The sequence below is a fragment of the Condylura cristata genome, unplaced genomic scaffold (assembly GCF_000260355.1).
Source record: "Condylura cristata isolate star-nosed mole 26May11 unplaced genomic scaffold, ConCri1.0 scaffold00003, whole genome shotgun sequence".
Classification (NCBI taxonomy): domain Eukaryota; kingdom Metazoa; phylum Chordata; class Mammalia; order Eulipotyphla; family Talpidae; genus Condylura; species Condylura cristata.
In genome coordinates, this window is record NW_004567104.1 from 2,966,530 (window position 1) to 2,977,478 (window position 10,949).

The 10,949-nt window shown below is 37.0% G+C and overlaps 1 pseudogene; it reads left to right on the forward strand.

The window, feature by feature from the left end:
- Nucleotides 1–10,746, forward strand: part of LOC101620598 — a 94,616-nt pseudogene extending 83,870 nt beyond the window's left edge.
- The last annotated feature ends 203 nt before the right edge of the window (nt 10,747–10,949 follow it).

The window sequence follows — 10,949 nt, forward strand, 5'->3', positions numbered from 1 at the left end:
TTGGGGTACAGGCCAGAGATGCGGAGGGTGAGAGGATTCACCAGAGACAGAGTGGGGAGCAGAACAGGCAGATTGACGAAGTACACTACTGAGGGAAGCAATGGGCGGGTCAGGAGAAGTCTGCCGCGCCATGTGGATCTTCTCTGGGGCAGGCAGGGATGGAACTCATGCGGAATTAGCTTAAGCTTCTCAGTGCAGTGCTTTAACCCGCTGAGCCACCAGGGAGGGCCACTATTTTTGTTTTTTAAATGAGGTAACATTTGTTTACAATACTGTATATGGCATTTAGTTTTATTTCTCTACATTGTGCATTTTATTTCACTTAGCATTATCCCTTCAATCTACCTCTATGTTGTCACAAATCACATGAATTTATCTTTTTTTGATTTTTGAGTAATATCCATTATGCCTATATGTCATGACTTCTTGACCCATTTGTCTGTTTTGCGGCATGTAAGTTGTCTCATTGCTTGTTTTTGCGGCATCTAAGTTGACTCATTGCGTGGCAATACACATGAAAATGCAAGTTTCCTTTAAAATTTGAAGCTTGATATTTGTGGACAGATCCCTAAGAGTGGAAATATATTGTGTTATATGATGTATCAAATTTTAAACTTTTGAGAAACTTTCATACTTCTATCCATAGGTTTTGGACTAGCATCTATTTCCACCAATAGTGTGGTCCCTTTATCCATATCCCTGCCAGCACTTGTTTCTAGCAATTTAATGTAATTCTCCCTTTAGATGTTTTTTCTACAAGTGTGAGTCAGTCACTCATTTAGCTTTGATTTGTATATCCCTGGTGAGAAGTGATGATGACCTTTTTTTTTCCTTTGCTTGTTTATCATTTAAATGTCTTTGGAGAAGTACCTACTACCGTCTTCTGCCTATTTTTTATTGGGTTAGTTGTTTTATTTTTGTTGAGCTGCATAAGTAATTTTTAGATCATCCCCTTTTGCTAAAGACATGCAAATATTTTCTCCCCTTTATATGATGATAATAATTTCTCCCCTTTTTCATTTTCATTATGATTACTTTCACTGTGCTGAAGCTCTTAATTTTGATATAGTTTCACTTGTTAATATTTCCTTTTATTTCCCTTGTTGTTGAAGACAAACCCCTAAACACAGCAATTTATGTACTGCCTGTATTTAATTCTAACTATTTTAAAGTTTCAGGTTTTATAAACAAGTTTTTTTTTTCTTTACTAATTTTGATTGATGCTTGTGTAAATACTGGCCAAAGTTCATCATTTCATATTTGACAATCAAGAACTTCCAGTGCCATTATTTGGAGTGATTTTCATTACTCTAGGATGTTCTGGGTCCTTTTGATTTAGACTAGCTTTCCATCTATTCCATTAGTCTGCATCAATATTTTTGTTCCAGGACCAAGCTGTTTTATTTATTATGACTTTGTAATATAGTTTTATGTCTGGAAGTGTGATAGCTCTATTCTTTTTCTTTCTTTCTTTTCTTTTTTTTATCAACATTAGTTTGGATACCTGTGTTCTTTTGTTAACCATATGAATCCAGAATGTGAACTCCATGTGAACCATATGAATCAAATGCTCTCTCACAACATACAGATACAATAAAGTTATTTTGGCTTTCCTTTCTGTTGATATGGTATTGATGTGATTTTTAGATGTTAAAGTGACCTTGAATTCCTTGTATAAATCACAATTGCTCATTGTTCATTGTTCATTTTTCACAATTGCTCATTGTAGGTTATTTTAATGCATTGTTGTATTTGATTTGCTCATATTTTATTGAATATTTTATTGAATATCTCTGTTCATTAGAAAATTGGTCTGTAGTTTTATTTTCTTATAGTGTCTTTGATTAGTTATGGTATTGGAATAACGTTGGCCTTAACATATGTTGAGAATTTTTTCCTTACTTTTCAATTTTTGGAAGAATTTGAGTTGATTATATATTAACTCATCTTTGGAAGCTTGGTAGAACTCAACTTTTGAAGTAATTTGATCCTGCATATTTTGCTTTGTGGAATATTATGGTTGGTTATGGTTTAAATTTCCTTCAAGATCACTTTTTTTTTTTCCTTTTCTGAATACCTATTTCTATCCTATTTAGTCTTCATATATTGCTGAGGGGAGCAGTGGATGGGTCAGCAACCACCTGCCATACCATTTTAGTCACATCCCTGGCTGGAGATCAAACTCTTGCTGCAGTGTCTGTGAGTTGTGTCATAGTGCTGTGATTTAACCCTATGTGCCACCAGAGAGCACCTTGATTTCTTGATTTTCTCATTTACCCAGTAGTCTTTCAGTAGTATGGTGTTTAGTCTCCACATATTATGAGATTTTCCTGTTTTCTTTTGTTAGTTTATTCTTTTTTTGTAACTTCTCAGAACTTTGTATATTTTATTTGATATTTGTAATAAACCAATATATTGTATTATTATAAAAAATAATTTCTGATAATTATGTTTTAGGAAAATCACTGAAGTATTTTTAGGTGAAAATTGTTTCTATGCAACAGCAATTATATACTTGTATTTCAAATGATAAAGTATATTTTTATAATAGTTGTGATAAATTCTGAATGTAGTGCTATATATGAACAGACTAAAGTTTCCAGTAAGATAAATGACTGTTGTATAACCTTCATTATCTTTCTTTGTTTATGAATAACATGTAACATTCAAAATACTGCATAACTTGAACTTTCTCGCACCCAACTCCAACTCCCGTGTCTTCCTCTCCCCCTTTCCCCTTTTTCTCCTTCTCCCCTTTTTAGGAATCTCTGCTCACCGATGCCTTCCCACCTTAGGGCCCTGCCTGTCTTGCCTCCAGACACCTCAATAGTTGGAGCTGGTCTCCGACAAAAAATGCATTTTGTGCACCATTTTTTAGGAATGCAAATTAATGAATATACTGTGTAAAATGTTTCTGAAGACACCTAATTGAAATCATCATGTGGTCATGCAATCAAACCATTGTCCATATATAAAGGACATAAATGCAACAACAACAACAAAAAAACAATTGCATATCAGTAATCACTCTAAATATAAATGGATTGAATTCACAGACTATAAGATACAGTATAATATTGGATCAGGGAATAATATCAAACCATATGTTAACTCCAGTAGACACACCTAAATTCCAAGATAAATGAAATTTGAAATACAGGGTTAGGGAAAAAAGAAAAAAAAAAAAACTACAACCAAATAATACTCAAAAGGTGGTAGGGAATTTATACTTATATCAAATAAACAAACAAACCAAAAAAATAGATTATAGATTTCAGTCACAAAAGCAAACTAGATGGAAAGAAAGATACTATATAATGATTAAGTGAAAAATCCATCAGAAAGTCGTAATATTAATCACTGAAAACTCACTAAATAAAGGAACACCAAATTAGGACACTGCTATCAATTTAGAAAACGGACATTGGGGAAAACACATTTATGGCAAGTTATTTTAACACCCCACTTTCACCAGTGGATCAATGAACTACAGAAAATAAACAGGTTCAATTTTTATTGGATGGATTTTTCATAAATATTGATGAATCAGGCCATGGGCCCATATTCTAAACAACTGAACATACAGTAACAGAGATGGAGATCAGCTTCCTTTGGGACACTGAAGATACATTAAGTGAAGGCATACATTTTTGATTTATGACATTTCCTTCTCACAAAATATTGCTAAGGAGTCATTCTTCTGTTTTACTTTATATGCATGTGGTGTTTTTGCTTTTAAAACAGTATATTTAAATGTGTGAAATGTACAATATATTACATAGTGATGGCTAAAGCAGATTGACCCGTTTTTCCTATCCCAGACAAAAACTACAGTGTTCCTGTGTTTCAGAGTCAGGGGTCTAAGCAATAGCCAGTAATAGCAAGACAGTGGCTCACCTGTGTGGAGAAACTGGATCTAACTGACCAAGTTGGAGAAGCCAGCCAGAAAGGGCTGGTTTGCCAGGACCTGAGAGTAAACCTGAGCTGGTCATGCATATGGGAGAAGAGTAGATCAGAGCTATATATTTTATGGCATTTTCTAACACCTGTCTCTCTGGCAAGAGACAGAGAAGTCAAGAAGCCTTAGAAACTGTAGATGGTTCAAGCTACTATATTAAGTAAAGGCAGGCTAGATATGCCACAGTCAATATGAAGAAGATCTGGAAGCTGTGTGTTTAATTATTTAAACTCCATGGCTACTCTGTTCTGACCCTTTCCTATCAGTGCCCTTACTCAGGATATTAGGACATGGAGATTAGAATAGCTTTGTGCCCTTTTTATCTTATCCAACTTGGGAAGTGTCTTGACATTAGTTATGAGAGTTCAATACCATTTCCTGATGGTGTGGGGAAGTATAGCTAGTCTTCCTTAACAATTTCCTTTCAACTCATGTCACCATTTATATGATGATGAAAGTCAAATGTCTGTATATATAGCATGAGAAGCTAATTTCTACCAACCTCATAACAATGTTGGGACTTCTCTACAAAGTTTAGAAAGAAAGGGCTGGGAATTTTCACTGGAGCTTGATTTATTTATTGTAGGAAGAAGAGAATCCAAAAGTATAGGATTTAGTGAAAAGCCAAGATCATAAAATTCAAGTACACCTACTTCCAAAATCTCATGGAGACTAGAGGTCATAGTGATGGTGGGTCCTAGTCCTTGCTGAAGCTCCCTATGAATGTACTTGCAACATAAAGAGCTTGAGCCTACAGAAGCCTTCATCAAGAAGGTATATAAGTCATAACTTTATTAAATCAAAGTCATCCAAAATACCAATAAAGACTCAGAGGATCCACTGTGTTCCTAATATATGGACCCAAGCTTGTTCCTCATCCTAAAATTTCGCACATACATGACAGGATCTATAATTGTTTTTAGGTAATGTTAACCTGTTAGCTTCACCATTAGAAAGAATGTTCATCTGCACAGTTTTTCTATCCAGGCCCATGGCTGCTATTAGCATGGGGTCTCAGAAGTGTATGATCTCACTTTCTCTTTTTTGCTAAAATGTTTTTTGAAAAATTTAAAACTTTGATATAACTAGAATTAATTACCATGCCATAATGCAACTGGCAAGGACATTGTTCAAAATTATAAGATCAACCAGACTTTGAAAGCAATATTTTATTAGAACTTATCAAACACTTATGTATTTTCACAAAAAAAATGTTCAAGCATCAACATTAATATTTATGCATAAGCTAAGATAAAGATCAAACATTTATCTCAAGGGACAATGTTTCCCATTATGTTCCTATCCTCTCAATCAAAAACAAAGCCATAGAAATAATTTAGACACACTGCTAAGAAGAAAACCAGAAAGTGGTTAAATAATGAACCACTAATATATCTCCACCAAATACTACATAAACCAAAACTGTGCTTCCATAGATGAGACCTTATCAAATTTCCCAAACCAAAATTTATAAAAGACAAAGAAGTAGAAGGAAAAAAGGAGAAAGAAAAAAATGAGTGATCAGTAGAAGATGAAGAAAGTGAAAACAGAGACAGTGCTGCCTAAACTGAAGCCTTAACCCATATCGAAATCAAAACACCTATACAAGACCTCTGCTGAACTTTTCTAAGTTAGAGACAATGAACTGTGTCATATGTTAAATAATTGCTGTGTTTATGGTAGCCAATGCATAGAAGGAACACTTGGGCTTACCAATAATGGATTGTTGGCCTAATTGTGAGCACCAAGCTGAACCTGAGCAAAACTCAGGAAAAAGGGAGAGCCACCTGTGCACCCATGACTGTAGGGCACTGCCCAAAACAGAAAACAAAGGTTGAAACGATAGCAGGTTTTATTAACAGGTAGTGAAAAGGGGGAGACTTAACAAAGGAGAGAGGATGAAGTTACAGGCTGACATGTGACAAATGTGTTCTTTCCTACCCAAGATTGTGCCTGTAGCACAGAGCCTGAAATCCAAGCATTATCTAAATGTGCAAGGTGTTGTTGGGGCCCCTCAGCAGAAAGGAAGCAGCAGTTAGCCACATGAAGATGGAAGTTGACCTATTAAGGAAAAACTGTTCAGAGGAGAGTTTAGAGCTATGTGCACAAATGGGGAAATAATCTGGCCACAAATGGAGGTGGCTGGCTTGCAAGGTCTAGGGGATAACCTGTATTTGGTCACACATATCATGTAAGAAGCCAGAGAGCCTGCTGAATAAGAGACCAGAGCTACATACAAGAGAAAGCACTGAAGGCCAGTAATTGCAGCCACATAAAGTGCACTAGTGCAAACCAATATGAAGAATATATCCAGTCTGGACACACATTCAGTCTAGATGCATCATCATCTTCTACATGAAGAACAATCAGATACATGCATGCCAGATTTTAAACTCCCATAGTTATTCATCTCTACCCACAAACTTCTGCATAACTCCACTAACTTTAGCCTAGTCAGCCTAGTCAAATCATGTGACCTCCCATAAAATCCCTGGCACCACCTACACTGACTAGTGAAAAAAGGTGCTAAAGTGGAAAGTAACCAAAGCAGCCAGAAGCCACATGACCATCTGAGACACCATGCCAACAGCTAGACCATCTATCATTTTCTACACTTACCTGAACAACTCATACCTGCTTCAGCACATCTGGAGGTCCCACCCATTAGTCGCAATCACCCAGCTATCTCTCAGTGGTCCATGGTAAATTTAGAAATAATTATGGTTACTATTATCTCTGAAAGCAGACACTGCAGAAAATACATAGCATAGATGGTAGGAGACTTCAACAGCCCACGCTCATCAATGGACATATAAACTAAACAACAAATAAAATTAAAAAAAGGTATAATAGCCCTAAATAAATATAAAGGTACTGTGGTGTGGGCTTAACATATATCATATATATATATATATATATATATATATATATATATATATATATATCACTGCACCTTCCCAAAAAATGGAAATACACCACGTGTGTGTCGTTGACCAATAGGGGTTGATCCAGAGAATTGGGACAAAGCAGAATAGGTAGCTCATCAACAAGATTAGTTCTTTGTCATTTCAATAGTCACCCAAGACTCATCCACAGCATTTGCATATAGAGAAGCCTGTATAGAGAAGCCTGTTTGCCTCTGGGCTCCTTCATAATAGGAGGCATTTTCTCTGTACTGGTTCCTTCATAAAAATATGACCATAGTCAGAGAGAAACAGTTAGTGGTTATCTTGCTTCAGGCTGGGCATATATCTCTGCAGAATGGGGCAGTCCATTTTCTAGTGTTCTGCACAATGGCACAGAGGACATGATCCTGGGGCGGGGGGGGTATTATTTTCAGAAACTTGTAGCTGAAGTATTTCAGAAAATTGTAGCTGAAGTATTCCAACTGTTGCCAAAGGAAACAGGCTAACACTCTATTAAAGGCCCTACTAACACCCTATTAAACTCCAAGGGAAAGAATGAAACTCGAGTGAGTTTGAGGTAGTAGGATACTGGCAATGACAGCTGTCATAGGTTATTGAGCCCTTCTTTCATCTTTCTTCCTTTCCCTCACATTTTTAAGTCCAACTAATCTCATCTCTGATATTATCAAAATTGAAGGTCATATCCAAAAAATGAAAAAGGGATCTGAGGCCCTTGGTTCAGTCTTTGGAACTTGCACCTGATATCAAGGAAGACTGGTTAGTGAAGTGGACTGCAGGATGGCTTGTTCTCCCATGGTCTCTGGTCAAAATTGGTACTTTCTCATGACTTGAGCAAGTCTAAACTGGGATAAAGTCTAGTTAGGCTCAACCACTTGTCACAGAGGGAGAGGCAAAGAGGAGGAAATTGAAACTTCTCACCATCATGGATATGGCATGTGTACCCAAGTGTTCAGAGACATTTCAGAGAGCATGAGCCAGACTCTTTCCGTTGTTGTCCATGAGCAAAACATCCTTCCTAGTCACAGCAGTATTTGAGGGCACCTGGTGTACCCCATAATAAACATTCATATGTTCCAAGGGTTCCTTGCAGTCCACCAGAGAATAAGAACAAGAGAGATTGAATAAGGGGCTTTGTACCCTCTTTCCAATAGTCTAATTCTGTAGGGGCAATCAACTACTGTGAGTACAAGTCAGGATGTGGACCAGTGACACAACCATAGAATAACTCACCTTACTGATAGAAGAACAGTAAAGGTAGATACATTGAAATACATAGGATACATTGAAATACATAGACACAATGAAGTACACTACTAAGAGAAGCAGCAGCAAAACAAGAGAGAGGTGTTGTACAGAGTGATGGTTCCACAGCTCTAATTATACGCCAGACATCATTGAATGGTTGGGGGTGACTGGTCTTGGGTGTGTTCTGACTAAAGATCTGGATCTTCAGTTTAACATCCAGTTCACATAACAGTCCGATCTACTCCATTTAACCATTCAAGCTTCCCCAACCTACTTGATAGGCAAGGATTGGGGCTTTTGATTTTGAATTTAGTGTGATCCATGCAAGGACTACATGGACTATACTTCAGAGGAGAAATCAAATACTTTACAAAAGTGGAAAAAAAAATGGTGTAAGAAAATTAATTAAAAACAATCAAACTAGATCTCAAATCATATACAAAAAAAACCTCAAAGTGTATTAAATATTTGAATATCAGTAAAAAGCTCATGAAACCAAAAATACAATTCAAAAAGGAAAAATTGAAGCTGAAATGAAAATGACAAAATCTTGTAAATGTTCCACCATAAAAATAAATATATGCTGCTTGTAAATAGATGGGACTACATCAAATTAAAGGAGACAAAAAACCAAACAGACATCCCACTGATTGGAAAAAAACTTTCTCACAGAAAATTAGCGATAAATGATTGATCACAAAAATATGTGGAGAACTGATGAAACTCAACAAAAATAAATTAAATAACACCATCAAAAAATGGGCAGAAAAGCTAAAAAGATACTTCTCCAAAGAGGAAATGCAGATGGCCAATAAGCATATGAAAACAATGTTCAACATCACTTGTGATAAAGGAGATTCAAATTAAAACCACAATGAGATACCATCTCACCCCAGTGAGAATGGCACATCTTCAAACAACTAGCAACAACAAATGTTGGCCAGGATGTGGAGACAAAGTAACTAGTGGTGATTGCAAATTAGTGGGAATGCAAACTAGTATGACCACTGTTTAAAGGTTCCTCAAACTGCTAAACATGGAGCTTCCATATGACCCAGCAATACCACTCCTAGGTATCTACCCAAAAGACACAAACACACTGATTCATAAAGATACCTGCACCCCCATGTTTATTTCTGCTTTATTTACAATTGGAAAGACATGGAAACAGCCCAAATGCCCAAAAATGGATGACTGAATTAAAAAGAAGTGTTACATATACACAATAGAATATTAATCAGCAACCAAAAAAAAAAAAAAAAAGACGTCTTTTGCAGCAATATGGATGAAACTATGAAACTGGAAAAGATCACTCTTAGTAAATAAGTCAGAAAGAAAAGGAAAAATAACAGATGGTTTATCTCATAGTAGGAATATAACGCACCAGGCGAGAAAATAATGATAATGATGAACAGCTATATACCAGAGACATTTTGTGGGTGTGGAGTGTGGAATGGAATCAAAAATAGTGGGGGGAGGGAAATGCACTGGGCTATGGTGATGGCGCATGGGTGATTTGACGATGGGAAGCCCAAGGAGATTGCAGCTGAGATGGAAAAATGCACAAAATTATGTAAAAATATTTATATCAATCAATAAATCAATCAATCAATCCTGTTTGGTGAGCTGCAGTGTTCAACCTAGTCCAGCGGCTCTGGGTGGGGCCGAGTTGAGCGGATCCCAGCAGCCGCCTGCATCTCGGCATGGTTTAAGCCAGTGTCAGACAACACTGGGGCCAGTGGTAATGAGCCCAATGCTGCGCTCCAGGTCCTTCTTTTCCCTCTATCTTTCCTCTCAGCTCCAGCGATTAACTTGGCTCCTGGGGCTCCACTTGCCTGCCGGTCAGCTGCCCACTGCTGGGGTTCGAATGCCGGTCTGAAGAAGAGGATCTCCCTAGAGCTGAGGAACTGGACTAGGCCACTGTTCAGGATATGTCTTGGACAATTGTAAATCAAATGACGGAAAAATGAAGCCTTGACAGATGAATTTGCAAATTTACAATTCTTCAGTTTAATAAATGTAGGTTTGATTTCTCTTTCAAATCTTTCCAAACGTCCTATATTGAAAAAGCTTGAACACAGTGATAATAGAATCTTTAAGGTTCTGGACACGTTAGCAGAAAAAATTCCAAATCTCATACATCTTAACTTAAGTGGAAGTAAAGTGAAAGGCATCAGCACTTTGGAAACTTTGAAAAAGCTGGAATATCTAAAAAGCCTGGATCTGTTCAACTGTGAGGTCACTAACCTGAATGACTACCGAGTGTTTTCAAGCTGCTTTCTCAACTGACCTATCTGGATGACCATGACCATGACTACAGAGAAGCCTCTGAGTCAGATGCTGAGGTGGATGGTATAGATGAAGAGTAGGAGGATGAAGAAGAGGATGAAGAAAATGAAGATGGTGAGGAGGAAGAGTTTGATGATGAAAAGGATGAGGATGTAGAAGGGGAAGAGGACAAAGAAGAAGTCAGCAGGGAAGAAGATTTTGGACAGGATGAAGAAGCTGATGAAAATGAAGATGCTTAGGATGAGGATGCGGTTGAAGAAGAGGAAGAATGCGGAAAAGAAGAAAAAAAGGAAAAGGGGAATAGATGATGAAGTAGAAGATGATTAAAACTTCAGATAAACTTCAAAAAAAAGAAGAAGATGAAGAACTGTTCAGTATTGGTTGGACTGTACATACAGATTTGTTAGCTGTTAAAAATAAATAAATAAAGGTAGCTGTGATACAAACCCCAGGACATCCACCCACCCAAAGAACCAGAAATAGTTCCTGTGACATTCCGCCTTCCATTTACCCTCTTGGAAATCCACCAC